Raw genomic sequence first — 17915 nt, 5'->3', positions numbered from 1 at the left:
AGGAAGTACAACTGTATAAGAGAGCAGCATGACAAACAAAGGACAGTCACCAAACTGTTGGATTAAGGAGTTGCTAATTTTAGAGCTCACCTTTCCATTCACCACCTGCAAACTTTGGATTACACTTTCTGTGGATTGTATATACACCGGTGGACACTCACATTGGACTTATCAACACACTGGGATTCTTGGACTGTTTTTAGGGTATGGACAAATGAACTGTATTCTTTTAACAGCGTTTACCTCGTTTTATCGTGTTGTTTTAAAGTCTTTTATGTGAACCTTGTAAATAAACCAAATCTATTTAAACCAATCTTCTTTTATGTCTCATTCTTTTAACCACTAGTCATCTCTCACAGTTAAATCTGACCCCATTTTAGTCTTGTAACTCGGCTGATAAGGCCGATTGTTACACTTGGATGGGAGACTGCCTGGGATTACCAGGTGCTGTAAGCTTTTGCCTTTTCTTCACTATTTATATAATATGCTGGCTTTTACGGAGGCTGATCTTTAAATAGCCCACTTTTTGGAGCAGCCCTCGCTTACGGCCATACCGCGCTGAGAGCGCCCGATCTCGTCTGATCTCGGAAGCTAAGCAGCGTCGGGCCTGCTTAGTACTTGGATGGGAGACCGCCTGGGAATACCAGGTGCTGTAAGCTTTTGCCTTTTCTTCACTATTTATATAATATGCTGGCTTTTAGAAAGACGTGTTTTACCGCTCTATTTATTACAATCATTTAAATGTATTATAGAGTTTTAAGTGTTTTACATGTTTTTTAGGCCATTTTATTACTCTTAACATTTTAAGTGAGTGTGTGTCTTTAAAAAATGGATGGTTGGCCTGCCATGTGACTAGACACATGACAGGAAGCAGGAAGTACAACTGTATAAGAGAGCAGCATGACAAACAAAGGACAGTCACCAAACTGTTGGATTGAGGAGTTGCTAATTTTAGAGCTCACCTTTCCATTCACCACCTGCAAACTTTGGATTACACTTTCTGTGGATTGTATATACACCGGTGGACACTCACATTGGACTTATCAACACACTGGGATTCTTGGACTGTTTTTAGGGTATGGACAAATGAACTGTATTCTTTTAACAGCGTTTACCTCGTTTTATCGTGTTGTTTTAAAGTCTTTTATGTGAACCTTGTAAATAAACCAAATCTATTTAAACCAATCTTCTTTTATGTCTCATTCTTTTAACCACTAGTCATCTCTCACAGTTAAATCTGATCCCATTTTAGTCTTGTAACTCGGCTGATAAGGCCGATTGTTACACTTGGATGGGAGACCGCCTGGGAATACCAGGTGCTGTAAGCTTTTGCCTTTTCTTCACTATTTATATAATATGCTGGCTTTTACGGAGGCTGATCTTTAAATAGCCCACTTTTTGGAGCAGCCCTCGCTTACGGCCATACCGCGCTGAGAGCGCCCGATCTCGTCTGATCTCGGAAGCTAAGCAGCGTCGGGCCTGCTTAGTACTTGGATGGGAGACCGCCTGGGAATACCAGGTGCTGTAAGCTTTTGCCTTTTCTTCACTATTTATATAATATGCTGGCTTTTACGGAGGCTGATCTTTAAATAGCCCACTTTTTGGAGCAGCCCTCGCTTACGGCCATACCGCGCTGAGAGCGCCCGATCTCGTCTGATCTCGGAAGCTAAGCAGCGTCGGGCCTGCTTAGTACTTGGATGGGAGACCGCCTGGGAATACCAGGTGCTGTAAGCTTTTGCCTTTTCTTCACTATTTATATAATATGCTGGCTTTTAGAAAGACGTGTTTTACCGCTCTATTTATTACAATCATTTAAATGTATTATAGAGTTTTAAGTGTTTTACATGTTTTTTAGGCCATTTTATTACTCTTAACATTTTAAGTGAGTGTGTGTCTTTAAAAAATGGATGGTTGGCCTGCCATGTGACTAGACACATGACAGGAAGCAGGAAGTACAACTGTATAAGAGAGCAGCATGACAAACAAAGGACAGTCACCAAACTGTTGGATTGAGGAGTTGCTAATTTTAGAGCTCACCTTTCCATTCACCACCTGCAAACTTTGGATTACACTTTCTGTGGATTGTATATACACCGGTGGACACTCACATTGGACTTATCAACACACTGGGATTCTTGGACTGTTTTTAGGGTATGGACAAATGAACTGTATTCTTTTAACAGCGTTTACCTCGTTTTATCGTGTTGTTTTAAAGTCTTTTATGTGAACCTTGTAAATAAACCAAATCTATTTAAACCAATCTTCTTTTATGTCTCATTCTTTTAACCACTAGTCATCTCTCACAGTTAAATCTGACCCCATTTTAGTCTTGTAACTCGGCTGATAAGGCCGATTGTTACACTTGGATGGGAGACCGCCTGGGATTACCAGGTGCTGTAAGCTTTTGCCTTTTCTTCACTATTTATATAATATGCTGGCTTTTACGGAGGCTGATCTTTAAATAGCCCACTTTTTGGAGCAGCCCTCGCTTACGGCCATACTGCGCTGAGAGCGCCCGATCTCGTCTGATCTCGGAAGCTAAGCAGCGTCGGGCCTGCTTAGTACTTGGATGGGAGACCGCCTGGGAATACCAGGTGCTGTAAGCTTTTGCCTTTTCTTCACTATTTATATAATATGCTGGCTTTTAGAAAGACGTGTTTTACCGCTCTATTTATTACAATCATTTAAATGTATTATAGAGTTTTAAGTGTTTTACATGTTTTTTAGGCCATTTTATTACTCTTAACATTTTAAGTGAGTGTGTGTCTTTAAAAAATGGATGGTTGGCCTGCCATGTGACTAGACACATGACAGGAAGCAGGAAGTACAACTGTATAAGAGAGCAGCATGACAAACAAAGGACAGTCACCAAACTGTTGGATTGAGGAGTTGCTAATTTTAGAGCTCACCTTTCCATTCACCACCTGCAAACTTTGGATTACACTTTCTGTGGATTGTATATACACCGGTGGACACTCACATTGGACTTATCAACACACTGGGATTCTTGGACTGTTTTTAGGGTATGGACAAATGAACTGTATTCTTTTAACAGCGTTTACCTCGTTTTATCGTGTTGTTTTAAAGTCTTTTATGTGAACCTTGTAAATAAACCAAATCTATTTAAACCAATCTTCTTTTATGTCTCATTCTTTTAACCACTAGTCATCTCTCACAGTTAAATCTGATCCCATTTTAGTCTTGTAACTCGGCTGATAAGGCCGATTGTTACACTTGGATGGGAGACCGCCTGGGAATACCAGGTGCTGTAAGCTTTTGCCTTTTCTTCACTATTTATATAATATGCTGGCTTTTACGGAGGCTGATCTTTAAATAGCCCACTTTTTGGAGCAGCCCTCGCTTACGGCCATACCGCGCTGAGAGCGCCCGATCTCGTCTGATCTCGGAAGCTAAGCAGCGTCGGGCCTGCTTAGTACTTGGATGGGAGACCGCCTGGGAATACCAGGTGCTGTAAGCTTTTGCCTTTTCTTCACTATTTATATAATATGCTGGCTTTTACGGAGGCTGATCTTTAAATAGCCCACTTTTTGGAGCAGCCCTCGCTTACGGCCATACCGCGCTGAGAGCGCCCGATCTCGTCTGATCTCGGAAGCTAAGCAGCGTCGGGCCTGCTTAGTACTTGGATGGGAGACCGCCTGGGAATACCAGGTGCTGTAAGCTTTTGCCTTTTCTTCACTATTTATATAATATGCTGGCTTTTAGAAAGACGTGTTTTACCGCTCTATTTATTACAATCATTTAAATGTATTATAGAGTTTTAAGTGTTTTACATGTTTTTTAGGCCATTTTATTACTCTTAACATTTTAAGTGAGTGTGTGTCTTTAAAAAATGGATGGTTGGCCTGCCATGTGACTAGACACATGACAGGAAGCAGGAAGTACAACTGTATAAGAGAGCAGCATGACAAACAAAGGACAGTCACCAAACTGTTGGATTAAGGAGTTGCTAATTTTAGAGCTCACCTTTCCATTCACCACCTGCAAACTTTGGATTACACTTTCTGTGGATTGTATATACACCGGTGGACACTCACATTGGACTTATCAACACACTGGGATTCTTGGACTGTTTTTAGGGTATGGACAAATGAACTGTATTCTTTTAACAGCGTTTACCTCGTTTTATCGTGTTGTTTTAAAGTCTTTTATGTGAACCTTGTAAATAAACCAAATCTATTTAAACCAATCTTCTTTTATGTCTCATTCTTTTAACCACTAGTCATCTCTCACAGTTAAATCTGACCCCATTTTAGTCTTGTAACTCGGCTGATAAGGCCGATTGTTACACTTGGATGGGAGACCGCCTGGGATTACCAGGTGCTGTAAGCTTTTGCCTTTTCTTCACTATTTATATAATATGCTGGCTTTTACGGAGGCTGATCTTTAAATAGCCCACTTTTTGGAGCAGCCCTCGCTTACGGCCATACCGCGCTGAGAGCGCCCGATCTCGTCTGATCTCGGAAGCTAAGCAGCGTCGGGCCTGCTTAGTACTTGGATGGGAGACCGCCTGGGAATACCAGGTGCTGTAAGCTTTTGCCTTTTCTTCACTATTTATATAATATGCTGGCTTTTAGAAAGACGTGTTTTACCGCTCTATTTATTACAATCATTTAAATGTATTATAGAGTTTTAAGTGTTTTACATGTTTTTTAGGCCATTTTATTACTCTTAACATTTTAAGTGAGTGTGTGTCTTTAAAAAATGGATGGTTGGCCTGCCATGTGACTAGACACATGACAGGAAGCAGGAAGTACAACTGTATAAGAGAGCAGCATGACAAACAAAGGACAGTCACCAAACTGTTGGATTGAGGAGTTGCTAATTTTAGAGCTCACCTTTCCATTCACCACCTGCAAACTTTGGATTACACTTTCTGTGGATTGTATATACACCGGTGGACACTCACATTGGACTTATCAACACACTGGGATTCTTGGACTGTTTTTAGGGTATGGACAAATGAACTGTATTCTTTTAACAGCGTTTACCTCGTTTTATCGTGTTGTTTTAAAGTCTTTTATGTGAACCTTGTAAATAAACCAAATCTATTTAAACCAATCTTCTTTTATGTCTCATTCTTTTAACCACTAGTCATCTCTCACAGTTAAATCTGACCCCATTTTAGTCTTGTAACTCGGCTGATAAGGCCGATTGTTACACTTGGATGGGAGACTGCCTGGGATTACCAGGTGCTGTAAGCTTTTGCCTTTTCTTCACTATTTATATAATATGCTGGCTTTTACGGAGGCTGATCTTTAAATAGCCCACTTTTTGGAGCAGCCCTCGCTTACGGCCATACCGCGCTGAGAGCGCCCGATCTCGTCTGATCTCGGAAGCTAAGCAGCGTCGGGCCTGCTTAGTACTTGGATGGGAGACCGCCTGGGAATACCAGGTGCTGTAAGCTTTTGCCTTTTCTTCACTATTTATATAATATGCTGGCTTTTACGGAGGCTGATCTTTAAATAGCCCACTTTTTGGAGCAGCCCTCGCTTACGGCCATACCGCGCTGAGAGCGCCCGATCTCGTCTGATCTCGGAAGCTAAGCAGCGTCGGGCCTGCTTAGTACTTGGATGGGAGACCGCCTGGGAATACCAGGTGCTGTAAGCTTTTGCCTTTTCTTCACTATTTATATAATATGCTGGCTTTTAGAAAGACGTGTTTTACCGCTCTATTTATTACAATCATTTAAATGTATTATAGAGTTTTAAGTGTTTTACATGTTTTTTAGGCCATTTTATTACTCTTAACATTTTAAGTGAGTGTGTGTCTTTAAAAAATGGATGGTTGGCCTGCCATGTGACTAGACACATGACAGGAAGCAGGAAGTACAACTGTATAAGAGAGCAGCATGACAAACAAAGGACAGTCACCAAACTGTTGGATTGAGGAGTTGCTAATTTTAGAGCTCACCTTTCCATTCACCACCTGCAAACTTTGGATTACACTTTCTGTGGATTGTATATACACCGGTGGACACTCACATTGGACTTATCAACACACTGGGATTCTTGGACTGTTTTTAGGGTATGGACAAATGAACTGTATTCTTTTAACAGCGTTTACCTCGTTTTATCGTGTTGTTTTAAAGTCTTTTATGTGAACCTTGTAAATAAACCAAATCTATTTAAACCAATCTTCTTTTATGTCTCATTCTTTTAACCACTAGTCATCTCTCACAGTTAAATCTGATCCCATTTTAGTCTTGTAACTCGGCTGATAAGGCCGATTGTTACACTTGGATGGGAGACCGCCTGGGAATACCAGGTGCTGTAAGCTTTTGCCTTTTCTTCACTATTTATATAATATGCTGGCTTTTACGGAGGCTGATCTTTAAATAGCCCACTTTTTGGAGCAGCCCTCGCTTACGGCCATACCGCGCTGAGAGCGCCCGATCTCGTCTGATCTCGGAAGCTAAGCAGCGTCGGGCCTGCTTAGTACTTGGATGGGAGACCGCCTGGGAATACCAGGTGCTGTAAGCTTTTGCCTTTTCTTCACTATTTATATAATATGCTGGCTTTTACGGAGGCTGATCTTTAAATAGCCCACTTTTTGGAGCAGCCCTCGCTTACGGCCATACCGCGCTGAGAGCGCCCGATCTCGTCTGATCTCGGAAGCTAAGCAGCGTCGGGCCTGCTTAGTACTTGGATGGGAGACCGCCTGGGAATACCAGGTGCTGTAAGCTTTTGCCTTTTCTTCACTATTTATATAATATGCTGGCTTTTAGAAAGACGTGTTTTACCGCTCTATTTATTACAATCATTTAAATGTATTATAGAGTTTTAAGTGTTTTACATGTTTTTTAGGCCATTTTATTACTCTTAACATTTTAAGTGAGTGTGTGTCTTTAAAAAATGGATGGTTGGCCTGCCATGTGACTAGACACATGACAGGAAGCAGGAAGTACAACTGTATAAGAGAGCAGCATGACAAACAAAGGACAGTCACCAAACTGTTGGATTGAGGAGTTGCTAATTTTAGAGCTCACCTTTCCATTCACCACCTGCAAACTTTGGATTACACTTTCTGTGGATTGTATATACACCGGTGGACACTCACATTGGACTTATCAACACACTGGGATTCTTGGACTGTTTTTAGGGTATGGACAAATGAACTGTATTCTTTTAACAGCGTTTACCTCGTTTTATCGTGTTGTTTTAAAGTCTTTTATGTGAACCTTGTAAATAAACCAAATCTATTTAAACCAATCTTCTTTTATGTCTCATTCTTTTAACCACTAGTCATCTCTCACAGTTAAATCTGACCCCATTTTAGTCTTGTAACTCGGCTGATAAGGCCGATTGTTACACTTGGATGGGAGACCGCCTGGGATTACCAGGTGCTGTAAGCTTTTGCCTTTTCTTCACTATTTATATAATATGCTGGCTTTTACGGAGGCTGATCTTTAAATAGCCCACTTTTTGGAGCAGCCCTCGCTTACGGCCATACTGCGCTGAGAGCGCCCGATCTCGTCTGATCTCGGAAGCTAAGCAGCGTCGGGCCTGCTTAGTACTTGGATGGGAGACCGCCTGGGAATACCAGGTGCTGTAAGCTTTTGCCTTTTCTTCACTATTTATATAATATGCTGGCTTTTAGAAAGACGTGTTTTACCGCTCTATTTATTACAATCATTTAAATGTATTATAGAGTTTTAAGTGTTTTACATGTTTTTTAGGCCATTTTATTACTCTTAACATTTTAAGTGAGTGTGTGTCTTTAAAAAATGGATGGTTGGCCTGCCATGTGACTAGACACATGACAGGAAGCAGGAAGTACAACTGTATAAGAGAGCAGCATGACAAACAAAGGACAGTCACCAAACTGTTGGATTGAGGAGTTGCTAATTTTAGAGCTCACCTTTCCATTCACCACCTGCAAACTTTGGATTACACTTTCTGTGGATTGTATATACACCGGTGGACACTCACATTGGACTTATCAACACACTGGGATTCTTGGACTGTTTTTAGGGTATGGACAAATGAACTGTATTCTTTTAACAGCGTTTACCTCGTTTTATCGTGTTGTTTTAAAGTCTTTTATGTGAACCTTGTAAATAAACCAAATCTATTTAAACCAATCTTCTTTTATGTCTCATTCTTTTAACCACTAGTCATCTCTCACAGTTAAATCTGATCCCATTTTAGTCTTGTAACTCGGCTGATAAGGCCGATTGTTACACTTGGATGGGAGACCGCCTGGGAATACCAGGTGCTGTAAGCTTTTGCCTTTTCTTCACTATTTATATAATATGCTGGCTTTTACGGAGGCTGATCTTTAAATAGCCCACTTTTTGGAGCAGCCCTCGCTTACGGCCATACCGCGCTGAGAGCGCCCGATCTCGTCTGATCTCGGAAGCTAAGCAGCGTCGGGCCTGCTTAGTACTTGGATGGGAGACCGCCTGGGAATACCAGGTGCTGTAAGCTTTTGCCTTTTCTTCACTATTTATATAATATGCTGGCTTTTACGGAGGCTGATCTTTAAATAGCCCACTTTTTGGAGCAGCCCTCGCTTACGGCCATACCGCGCTGAGAGCGCCCGATCTCGTCTGATCTCGGAAGCTAAGCAGCGTCGGGCCTGCTTAGTACTTGGATGGGAGACCGCCTGGGAATACCAGGTGCTGTAAGCTTTTGCCTTTTCTTCACTATTTATATAATATGCTGGCTTTTAGAAAGACGTGTTTTACCGCTCTATTTATTACAATCATTTAAATGTATTATAGAGTTTTAAGTGTTTTACATGTTTTTTAGGCCATTTTATTACTCTTAACATTTTAAGTGAGTGTGTGTCTTTAAAAAATGGATGGTTGGCCTGCCATGTGACTAGACACATGACAGGAAGCAGGAAGTACAACTGTATAAGAGAGCAGCATGACAAACAAAGGACAGTCACCAAACTGTTGGATTAAGGAGTTGCTAATTTTAGAGCTCACCTTTCCATTCACCACCTGCAAACTTTGGATTACACTTTCTGTGGATTGTATATACACCGGTGGACACTCACATTGGACTTATCAACACACTGGGATTCTTGGACTGTTTTTAGGGTATGGACAAATGAACTGTATTCTTTTAACAGCGTTTACCTCGTTTTATCGTGTTGTTTTAAAGTCTTTTATGTGAACCTTGTAAATAAACCAAATCTATTTAAACCAATCTTCTTTTATGTCTCATTCTTTTAACCACTAGTCATCTCTCACAGTTAAATCTGACCCCATTTTAGTCTTGTAACTCGGCTGATAAGGCCGATTGTTACACTTGGATGGGAGACCGCCTGGGATTACCAGGTGCTGTAAGCTTTTGCCTTTTCTTCACTATTTATATAATATGCTGGCTTTTACGGAGGCTGATCTTTAAATAGCCCACTTTTTGGAGCAGCCCTCGCTTACGGCCATACCGCGCTGAGAGCGCCCGATCTCGTCTGATCTCGGAAGCTAAGCAGCGTCGGGCCTGCTTAGTACTTGGATGGGAGACCGCCTGGGAATACCAGGTGCTGTAAGCTTTTGCCTTTTCTTCACTATTTATATAATATGCTGGCTTTTAGAAAGACGTGTTTTACCGCTCTATTTATTACAATCATTTAAATGTATTATAGAGTTTTAAGTGTTTTACATGTTTTTTAGGCCATTTTATTACTCTTAACATTTTAAGTGAGTGTGTGTCTTTAAAAAATGGATGGTTGGCCTGCCATGTGACTAGACACATGACAGGAAGCAGGAAGTACAACTGTATAAGAGAGCAGCATGACAAACAAAGGACAGTCACCAAACTGTTGGATTGAGGAGTTGCTAATTTTAGAGCTCACCTTTCCATTCACCACCTGCAAACTTTGGATTACACTTTCTGTGGATTGTATATACACCGGTGGACACTCACATTGGACTTATCAACACACTGGGATTCTTGGACTGTTTTTAGGGTATGGACAAATGAACTGTATTCTTTTAACAGCGTTTACCTCGTTTTATCGTGTTGTTTTAAAGTCTTTTATGTGAACCTTGTAAATAAACCAAATCTATTTAAACCAATCTTCTTTTATGTCTCATTCGTTTAACCACTAGTCATCTCTCACAGTTAAATCTGATCCCATTTTAGTCTTGTAACTCGGCTGATAAGGCCGATTGTTACACTTGGATGGGAGTACCGCCTGGGAATACCAGGTGCTGTAAGCTTTTGCCTTTTCTTCACTATTTATATAATATGCTGGCTTTTACGGAGGCTGATCTTTAAATAGCCCACTTTTTGGAGCAGCCCTCGCTTACGGCCATACCGCGCTGAGAGCGCCCGATCTCGTCTGATCTCGGAAGCTAAGCAGCGTCGGGCCTGCTTAGTACTTGGATGGGAGACCGCCTGGGAATACCAGGTGCTGTAAGCTTTTGCCTTTTCTTCACTATTTATATAATATGCTGGCTTTTACGGAGGCTGATCTTTAAATAGCCCACTTTTTGGAGCATCCCTCGCTTACGGCCATACCGCGCTGAGAGCGCCCGATCTCGTCTGATCTCGGAAGCTAAGCAGCGTCGGGCCTGCTTAGTACTTGGATGGGAGACCGCCTGGGAATACCAGGTGCTGTAAGCTTTTGCCTTTTCTTCACTATTTATATAATATGCTGGCTTTTAGAAAGACGTGTTTTACCGCTCTATTTATTACAATCATTTAAATGTATTATAGAGTTTTAAGTGTTTTACATGTTTTTTAGGCCATTTTATTACTCTTAACATTTTAAGTGAGTGTGTGTCTTTAAAAAATGGATGGTTGGCCTGCCATGTGACTAGACACATGACAGGAAGCAGGAAGTACAACTGTATAAGAGAGCAGCATGACAAACAAAGGACAGTCACCAAACTGTTGGATTGAGGAGTTGCTAATTTTAGAGCTCACCTTTCCATTCACCACCTGCAAACTTTGGATTACACTTTCTGTGGATTGTATATACACCGGTGGACACTCACATTGGACTTATCAACACACTGGGATTCTTGGACTGTTTTTAGGGTATGGACAAATGAACTGTATTCTTTTAACAGCGTTTACCTCGTTTTATCGTGTTGTTTTAAAGTCTTTTATGTGAACCTTGTAAATAAACCAAATCTATTTAAACCAATCTTCTTTTATGTCTCATTCTTTTAACCACTAGTCATCTCTCACAGTTAAATCTGACCCCATTTTAGTCTTGTAACTCGGCTGATAAGGCCGATTGTTACACTTGGATGGGAGACCGCCTGGGATTACCAGGTGCTGTAAGCTTTTGCCTTTTCTTCACTATTTATATAATATGCTGGCTTTTACGGAGGCTGATCTTTAAATAGCCCACTTTTTGGAGCAGCCCTCGCTTACGGCCATACCGCGCTGAGAGCGCCCGATCTCGTCTGATCTCGGAAGCTAAGCAGCGTCGGGCCTGCTTAGTACTTGGATGGGAGACCGCCTGGGAATACCAGGTGCTGTAAGCTTTTGCCTTTTCTTCACTATTTATATAATATGCTGGCTTTTACGGAGGCTGATCTTTAAATAGCCCACTTTTTGGAGCAGCCCTCGCTTACGGCCATACCGCGCTGAGAGCGCCCGATCTCGTCTGATCTCGGAAGCTAAGCAGCGTCGGGCCTGCTTAGTACTTGGATGGGAGACCGCCTGGGAATACCAGGTGCTGTAAGCTTTTGCCTTTTCTTCACTATTTATATAATATGCTGGCTTTTAGAAAGACGTGTTTTACCGCTCTATTTATTACAATCATTTAAATGTATTATAGAGTTTTAAGTGTTTTACATGTTTTTTAGGCCATTTTATTACTCTTAACATTTTAAGTGAGTGTGTGTCTTTAAAAAATGGATGGTTGGCCTGCCATGTGACTAGACACATGACAGGAAGCAGGAAGTACAACTGTATAAGAGAGCAGCATGACAAACAAAGGACAGTCACCAAACTGTTGGATTAAGGAGTTGCTAATTTTAGAGCTCACCTTTCCATTCACCACCTGCAAACTTTGGATTACACTTTCTGTGGATTGTATATACACCGGTGGACACTCACATTGGACTTATCAACACACTGGGATTCTTGGACTGTTTTTAGGGTATGGACAAATGAACTGTATTCTTTTAACAGCGTTTACCTCGTTTTATCGTGTTGTTTTAAAGTCTTTTATGTGAACCTTGTAAATAAACCAAATCTATTTAAACCAATCTTCTTTTATGTCTCATTCTTTTAACCACTAGTCATCTCTCACAGTTAAATCTGACCCCATTTTAGTCTTGTAACTCGGCTGATAAGGCCGATTGTTACACTTGGATGGGAGACTGCCTGGGATTACCAGGTGCTGTAAGCTTTTGCCTTTTCTTCACTATTTATATAATATGCTGGCTTTTACGGAGGCTGATCTTTAAATAGCCCACTTTTTGGAGCAGCCCTCGCTTACGGCCATACCGCGCTGAGAGCGCCCGATCTCGTCTGATCTCGGAAGCTAAGCAGCGTCGGGCCTGCTTAGTACTTGGATGGGAGACCGCCTGGGAATACCAGGTGCTGTAAGCTTTTGCCTTTTCTTCACTATTTATATAATATGCTGGCTTTTAGAAAGACGTGTTTTACCGCTCTATTTATTACAATCATTTAAATGTATTATAGAGTTTTAAGTGTTTTACATGTTTTTTAGGCCATTTTATTACTCTTAACATTTTAAGTGAGTGTGTGTCTTTAAAAAATGGATGGTTGGCCTGCCATGTGACTAGACACATGACAGGAAGCAGGAAGTACAACTGTATAAGAGAGCAGCATGACAAACAAAGGACAGTCACCAAACTGTTGGATTGAGGAGTTGCTAATTTTAGAGCTCACCTTTCCATTCACCACCTGCAAACTTTGGATTACACTTTCTGTGGATTGTATATACACCGGTGGACACTCACATTGGACTTATCAACACACTGGGATTCTTGGACTGTTTTTAGGGTATGGACAAATGAACTGTATTCTTTTAACAGCGTTTACCTCGTTTTATCGTGTTGTTTTAAAGTCTTTTATGTGAACCTTGTAAATAAACCAAATCTATTTAAACCAATCTTCTTTTATGTCTCATTCTTTTAACCACTAGTCATCTCTCACAGTTAAATCTGATCCCATTTTAGTCTTGTAACTCGGCTGATAAGGCCGATTGTTACACTTGGATGGGAGACCGCCTGGGAATACCAGGTGCTGTAAGCTTTTGCCTTTTCTTCACTATTTATATAATATGCTGGCTTTTACGGAGGCTGATCTTTAAATAGCCCACTTTTTGGAGCAGCCCTCGCTTACGGCCATACCGCGCTGAGAGCGCCCGATCTCGTCTGATCTCGGAAGCTAAGCAGCGTCGGGCCTGCTTAGTACTTGGATGGGAGACCGCCTGGGAATACCAGGTGCTGTAAGCTTTTGCCTTTTCTTCACTATTTATATAATATGCTGGCTTTTACGGAGGCTGATCTTTAAATAGCCCACTTTTTGGAGCAGCCCTCGCTTACGGCCATACCGCGCTGAGAGCGCCCGATCTCGTCTGATCTCGGAAGCTAAGCAGCGTCGGGCCTGCTTAGTACTTGGATGGGAGACCGCCTGGGAATACCAGGTGCTGTAAGCTTTTGCCTTTTCTTCACTATTTATATAATATGCTGGCTTTTAGAAAGACGTGTTTTACCGCTCTATTTATTACAATCATTTAAATGTATTATAGAGTTTTAAGTGTTTTACATGTTTTTTAGGCCATTTTATTACTCTTAACATTTTAAGTGAGTGTGTGTCTTTAAAAAATGGATGGTTGGCCTGCCATGTGACTAGACACATGACAGGAAGCAGGAAGTACAACTGTATAAGAGAGCAGCATGACAAACAAAGGACAGTCACCAAACTGTTGGATTGAGGAGTTGCTAATTTTAGAGCTCACCTTTCCATTCACCACCTGCAAACTTTGGATTACACTTTCTGTGGATTGTATATACACCGGTGGACACTCACATTGGACTTATCAACACACTGGGATTCTTGGACTGTTTTTAGGGTATGGACAAATGAACTGTATTCTTTTAACAGCGTTTACCTCGTTTTATCGTGTTGTTTTAAAGTCTTTTATGTGAACCTTGTAAATAAACCAAATCTATTTAAACCAATCTTCTTTTATGTCTCATTCTTTTAACCACTAGTCATCTCTCACAGTTAAATCTGACCCCATTTTAGTCTTGTAACTCGGCTGATAAGGCCGATTGTTACACTTGGATGGGAGACCGCCTGGGATTACCAGGTGCTGTAAGCTTTTGCCTTTTCTTCACTATTTATATAATATGCTGGCTTTTACGGAGGCTGATCTTTAAATAGCCCACTTTTTGGAGCAGCCCTCGCTTACGGCCATACCGCGCTGAGAGCGCCCGATCTCGTCTGATCTCGGAAGCTAAGCAGCGTCGGGCCTGCTTAGTACTTGGATGGGAGACCGCCTGGGAATACCAGGTGCTGTAAGCTTTTGCCTTTTCTTCACTATTTATATAATATGCTGGCTTTTAGAAAGACGTGTTTTACCGCTCTATTTATTACAATCATTTAAATGTATTATAGAGTTTTAAGTGTTTTACATGTTTTTTAGGCCATTTTATTACTCTTAACATTTTAAGTGAGTGTGTGTCTTTAAAAAATGGATGGTTGGCCTGCCATGTGACTAGACACATGACAGGAAGCAGGAAGTACAACTGTATAAGAGAGCAGCATGACAAACAAAGGACAGTCACCAAACTGTTGGATTGAGGAGTTGCTAATTTTAGAGCTCACCTTTCCATTCACCACCTGCAAACTTTGGATTACACTTTCTGTGGATTGTATATACACCGGTGGACACTCACATTGGACTTATCAACACACTGGGATTCTTGGACTGTTTTTAGGGTATGGACAAATGAACTGTATTCTTTTAACAGCGTTTACCTCGTTTTATCGTGTTGTTTTAAAGTCTTTTATGTGAACCTTGTAAATAAACCAAATCTATTTAAACCAATCTTCTTTTATGTCTCATTCTTTTAACCACTAGTCATCTCTCACAGTTAAATCTGACCCCATTTTAGTCTTGTAACTCGGCTGATAAGGCCGATTGTTACACTTGGATGGGAGACTGCCTGGGATTACCAGGTGCTGTAAGCTTTTGCCTTTTCTTCACTATTTATATAATATGCTGGCTTTTACGGAGGCTGATCTTTAAATAGCCCACTTTTTGGAGCAGCCCTCGCTTACGGCCATACCGCGCTGAGAGCGCCCGATCTCGTCTGATCTCGGAAGCTAAGCAGCGTCGGGCCTGCTTAGTACTTGGATGGGAGACCGCCTGGGAATACCAGGTGCTGTAAGCTTTTGCCTTTTCTTCACTATTTATATAATATGCTGGCTTTTACGGAGGCTGATCTTTAAATAGCCCACTTTTTGGAGCAGCCCTCGCTTACGGCCATACCGCGCTGAGAGCGCCCGATCTCGTCTGATCTCGGAAGCTAAGCAGCGTCGGGCCTGCTTAGTACTTGGATGGGAGACCGCCTGGGAATACCAGGTGCTGTAAGCTTTTGCCTTTTCTTCACTATTTATATAATATGCTGGCTTTTAGAAAGACGTGTTTTACCGCTCTATTTATTACAATCATTTAAATGTATTATAGAGTTTTAAGTGTTTTACATGTTTTTTAGGCCATTTTATTACTCTTAACATTTTAAGTGAGTGTGTGTCTTTAAAAAATGGATGGTTGGCCTGCCATGTGACTAGACACATGACAGGAAGCAGGAAGTACAACTGTATAAGAGAGCAGCATGACAAACAAAGGACAGTCACCAAACTGTTGGATTGAGGAGTTGCTAATTTTAGAGCTCACCTTTCCATTCACCACCTGCAAACTTTGGATTACACTTTCTGTGGATTGTATATACACCGGTGGACACTCACATTGGACTTATCAACACACTGGGATTCTTGGACTGTTTTTAGGGTATGGACAAATGAACTGTATTCTTTTAACAGCGTTTACCTCGTTTTATCGTGTTGTTTTAAAGTCTTTTATGTGAACCTTGTAAATAAACCAAATCTATTTAAACCAATCTTCTTTTATGTCTCATTCTTTTAACCACTAGTCATCTCTCACAGTTAAATCTGATCCCATTTTAGTCTTGTAACTCGGCTGATAAGGCCGATTGTTACACTTGGATGGGAGACCGCCTGGGAATACCAGGTGCTGTAAGCTTTTGCCTTTTCTTCACTATTTATATAATATGCTGGCTTTTACGGAGGCTGATCTTTAAATAGCCCACTTTTTGGAGCAGCCCTCGCTTACGGCCATACCGCGCTGAGAGCGCCCGATCTCGTCTGATCTCGGAAGCTAAGCAGCGTCGGGCCTGCTTAGTACTTGGATGGGAGACCGCCTGGGAATACCAGGTGCTGTAAGCTTTTGCCTTTTCTTCACTATTTATATAATATGCTGGCTTTTACGGAGGCTGATCTTTAAATAGCCCACTTTTTGGAGCAGCCCTCGCTTACGGCCATACCGCGCTGAGAGCGCCCGATCTCGTCTGATCTCGGAAGCTAAGCAGCGTCGGGCCTGCTTAGTACTTGGATGGGAGACCGCCTGGGAATACCAGGTGCTGTAAGCTTTTGCCTTTTCTTCACTATTTATATAATATGCTGGCTTTTAGAAAGACGTGTTTTACCGCTCTATTTATTACAATCATTTAAATGTATTATAGAGTTTTAAGTGTTTTACATGTTTTTTAGGCCATTTTATTACTCTTAACATTTTAAGTGAGTGTGTGTCTTTAAAAAATGGATGGTTGGCCTGCCATGTGACTAGACACATGACAGGAAGCAGGAAGTACAACTGTATAAGAGAGCAGCATGACAAACAAAGGACAGTCACCAAACTGTTGGATTGAGGAGTTGCTAATTTTAGAGCTCACCTTTCCATTCACCACCTGCAAACTTTGGATTACACTTTCTGTGGATTGTATATACACCGGTGGACACTCACATTGGACTTATCAACACACTGGGATTCTTGGACTGTTTTTAGGGTATGGACAAATGAACTGTATTCTTTTAACAGCGTTTACCTCGTTTTATCGTGTTGTTTTAAAGTCTTTTATGTGAACCTTGTAAATAAACCAAATCTATTTAAACCAATCTTCTTTTATGTCTCATTCTTTTAACCACTAGTCATCTCTCACAGTTAAATCTGACCCCATTTTAGTCTTGTAACTCGGCTGATAAGGCCGATTGTTACACTTGGATGGGAGACCGCCTGGGATTACCAGGTGCTGTAAGCTTTTGCCTTTTCTTCACTATTTATATAATATGCTGGCTTTTACGGAGGCTGATCTTTAAATAGCCCACTTTTTGGAGCAGCCCTCGCTTACGGCCATACTGCGCTGAGAGCGCCCGATCTCGTCTGATCTCGGAAGCTAAGCAGCGTCGGGCCTGCTTAGTACTTGGATGGGAGACCGCCTGGGAATACCAGGTGCTGTAAGCTTTTGCCTTTTCTTCACTATTTATATAATATGCTGGCTTTTAGAAAGACGTGTTTTACCGCTCTATTTATTACAATCATTTAAATGTATTATAGAGTTTTAAGTGTTTTACATGTTTTTTAGGCCATTTTATTACTCTTAACATTTTAAGTGAGTGTGTGTCTTTAAAAAATGGATGGTTGGCCTGCCATGTGACTAGACACATGACAGGAAGCAGGAAGTACAACTGTATAAGAGAGCAGCATGACAAACAAAGGACAGTCACCAAACTGTTGGATTGAGGAGTTGCTAATTTTAGAGCTCACCTTTCCATTCACCACCTGCAAACTTTGGATTACACTTTCTGTGGATTGTATATACACCGGTGGACACTCACATTGGACTTATCAACACACTGGGATTC

At 41.3% G+C, this 17915-nt stretch overlaps 28 non-coding genes across 28 annotated transcripts; all 28 read left to right on the top strand.

The window, feature by feature from the left end:
• The first annotated feature begins 540 nt into the window (after window positions 1-540).
• LOC141306263 (5S ribosomal RNA) lies at window positions 541-659 on the top strand. Its single transcript, XR_012345223.1, has one exon. It is a non-coding gene; the product is annotated as a 5S ribosomal RNA (ribosomal RNA).
• A 753-nt stretch (window positions 660-1412) lies between these two features.
• Window positions 1413-1531, top strand: LOC141306262 (5S ribosomal RNA). Its single transcript, XR_012345222.1, has one exon. It is a non-coding gene; the product is annotated as a 5S ribosomal RNA (ribosomal RNA).
• An 84-nt stretch (window positions 1532-1615) lies between these two features.
• On the top strand, window positions 1616-1734 carry LOC141306261 (5S ribosomal RNA). The gene has a single exon (XR_012345220.1). It is a non-coding gene; the product is annotated as a 5S ribosomal RNA (ribosomal RNA).
• Window positions 1735-2487: 753 nt separating this feature from the next.
• Window positions 2488-2606, top strand: LOC141307059 (5S ribosomal RNA). The gene has a single exon (XR_012346015.1). It is a non-coding gene; the product is annotated as a 5S ribosomal RNA (ribosomal RNA).
• Window positions 2607-3359: 753 nt separating this feature from the next.
• LOC141306260 (5S ribosomal RNA) lies at window positions 3360-3478 on the top strand. Its single transcript, XR_012345219.1, has one exon. It is a non-coding gene; the product is annotated as a 5S ribosomal RNA (ribosomal RNA).
• An 84-nt stretch (window positions 3479-3562) lies between these two features.
• Window positions 3563-3681, top strand: LOC141306259 (5S ribosomal RNA). The gene has a single exon (XR_012345218.1). It is a non-coding gene; the product is annotated as a 5S ribosomal RNA (ribosomal RNA).
• Window positions 3682-4434: 753 nt separating this feature from the next.
• LOC141306258 (5S ribosomal RNA) lies at window positions 4435-4553 on the top strand. The gene has a single exon (XR_012345217.1). It is a non-coding gene; the product is annotated as a 5S ribosomal RNA (ribosomal RNA).
• Window positions 4554-5306: 753 nt separating this feature from the next.
• LOC141306257 (5S ribosomal RNA) lies at window positions 5307-5425 on the top strand. The gene has a single exon (XR_012345216.1). It is a non-coding gene; the product is annotated as a 5S ribosomal RNA (ribosomal RNA).
• Window positions 5426-5509: 84 nt separating this feature from the next.
• Window positions 5510-5628, top strand: LOC141306255 (5S ribosomal RNA). The gene has a single exon (XR_012345215.1). It is a non-coding gene; the product is annotated as a 5S ribosomal RNA (ribosomal RNA).
• A 753-nt stretch (window positions 5629-6381) lies between these two features.
• On the top strand, window positions 6382-6500 carry LOC141306254 (5S ribosomal RNA). Its single transcript, XR_012345214.1, has one exon. It is a non-coding gene; the product is annotated as a 5S ribosomal RNA (ribosomal RNA).
• An 84-nt stretch (window positions 6501-6584) lies between these two features.
• On the top strand, window positions 6585-6703 carry LOC141306253 (5S ribosomal RNA). The gene has a single exon (XR_012345213.1). It is a non-coding gene; the product is annotated as a 5S ribosomal RNA (ribosomal RNA).
• A 753-nt stretch (window positions 6704-7456) lies between these two features.
• On the top strand, window positions 7457-7575 carry LOC141307058 (5S ribosomal RNA). Its single transcript, XR_012346014.1, has one exon. It is a non-coding gene; the product is annotated as a 5S ribosomal RNA (ribosomal RNA).
• Window positions 7576-8328: 753 nt separating this feature from the next.
• Window positions 8329-8447, top strand: LOC141306251 (5S ribosomal RNA). The gene has a single exon (XR_012345211.1). It is a non-coding gene; the product is annotated as a 5S ribosomal RNA (ribosomal RNA).
• Window positions 8448-8531: 84 nt separating this feature from the next.
• Window positions 8532-8650, top strand: LOC141306250 (5S ribosomal RNA). The gene has a single exon (XR_012345209.1). It is a non-coding gene; the product is annotated as a 5S ribosomal RNA (ribosomal RNA).
• A 753-nt stretch (window positions 8651-9403) lies between these two features.
• Window positions 9404-9522, top strand: LOC141306249 (5S ribosomal RNA). The gene has a single exon (XR_012345208.1). It is a non-coding gene; the product is annotated as a 5S ribosomal RNA (ribosomal RNA).
• A 754-nt stretch (window positions 9523-10276) lies between these two features.
• LOC141306248 (5S ribosomal RNA) lies at window positions 10277-10395 on the top strand. The gene has a single exon (XR_012345207.1). It is a non-coding gene; the product is annotated as a 5S ribosomal RNA (ribosomal RNA).
• An 84-nt stretch (window positions 10396-10479) lies between these two features.
• Window positions 10480-10598, top strand: LOC141306247 (5S ribosomal RNA). The gene has a single exon (XR_012345206.1). It is a non-coding gene; the product is annotated as a 5S ribosomal RNA (ribosomal RNA).
• Window positions 10599-11351: 753 nt separating this feature from the next.
• LOC141306244 (5S ribosomal RNA) lies at window positions 11352-11470 on the top strand. Its single transcript, XR_012345204.1, has one exon. It is a non-coding gene; the product is annotated as a 5S ribosomal RNA (ribosomal RNA).
• An 84-nt stretch (window positions 11471-11554) lies between these two features.
• Window positions 11555-11673, top strand: LOC141306243 (5S ribosomal RNA). Its single transcript, XR_012345203.1, has one exon. It is a non-coding gene; the product is annotated as a 5S ribosomal RNA (ribosomal RNA).
• A 753-nt stretch (window positions 11674-12426) lies between these two features.
• Window positions 12427-12545, top strand: LOC141306242 (5S ribosomal RNA). The gene has a single exon (XR_012345202.1). It is a non-coding gene; the product is annotated as a 5S ribosomal RNA (ribosomal RNA).
• Window positions 12546-13298: 753 nt separating this feature from the next.
• Window positions 13299-13417, top strand: LOC141306241 (5S ribosomal RNA). The gene has a single exon (XR_012345201.1). It is a non-coding gene; the product is annotated as a 5S ribosomal RNA (ribosomal RNA).
• Window positions 13418-13501: 84 nt separating this feature from the next.
• On the top strand, window positions 13502-13620 carry LOC141306240 (5S ribosomal RNA). Its single transcript, XR_012345200.1, has one exon. It is a non-coding gene; the product is annotated as a 5S ribosomal RNA (ribosomal RNA).
• A 753-nt stretch (window positions 13621-14373) lies between these two features.
• LOC141306238 (5S ribosomal RNA) lies at window positions 14374-14492 on the top strand. The gene has a single exon (XR_012345197.1). It is a non-coding gene; the product is annotated as a 5S ribosomal RNA (ribosomal RNA).
• Window positions 14493-15245: 753 nt separating this feature from the next.
• LOC141306237 (5S ribosomal RNA) lies at window positions 15246-15364 on the top strand. Its single transcript, XR_012345196.1, has one exon. It is a non-coding gene; the product is annotated as a 5S ribosomal RNA (ribosomal RNA).
• An 84-nt stretch (window positions 15365-15448) lies between these two features.
• On the top strand, window positions 15449-15567 carry LOC141306236 (5S ribosomal RNA). The gene has a single exon (XR_012345195.1). It is a non-coding gene; the product is annotated as a 5S ribosomal RNA (ribosomal RNA).
• Window positions 15568-16320: 753 nt separating this feature from the next.
• Window positions 16321-16439, top strand: LOC141306235 (5S ribosomal RNA). Its single transcript, XR_012345194.1, has one exon. It is a non-coding gene; the product is annotated as a 5S ribosomal RNA (ribosomal RNA).
• An 84-nt stretch (window positions 16440-16523) lies between these two features.
• On the top strand, window positions 16524-16642 carry LOC141306233 (5S ribosomal RNA). The gene has a single exon (XR_012345193.1). It is a non-coding gene; the product is annotated as a 5S ribosomal RNA (ribosomal RNA).
• A 753-nt stretch (window positions 16643-17395) lies between these two features.
• LOC141307057 (5S ribosomal RNA) lies at window positions 17396-17514 on the top strand. Its single transcript, XR_012346012.1, has one exon. It is a non-coding gene; the product is annotated as a 5S ribosomal RNA (ribosomal RNA).
• Window positions 17515-17915: the final 401 nt, after the last annotated feature.

Source organism: Garra rufa, unplaced genomic scaffold (genome assembly GCF_049309525.1).
Source record: "Garra rufa unplaced genomic scaffold, GarRuf1.0 hap1_unplaced_002, whole genome shotgun sequence".
In the NCBI taxonomy this organism is placed as follows: Eukaryota; Metazoa; Chordata; class Actinopteri; order Cypriniformes; family Cyprinidae; genus Garra; species Garra rufa.
Note: the sequence above shows the minus strand (reverse complement) of the source record. Positions and strands in the feature narration are given on the sequence as shown.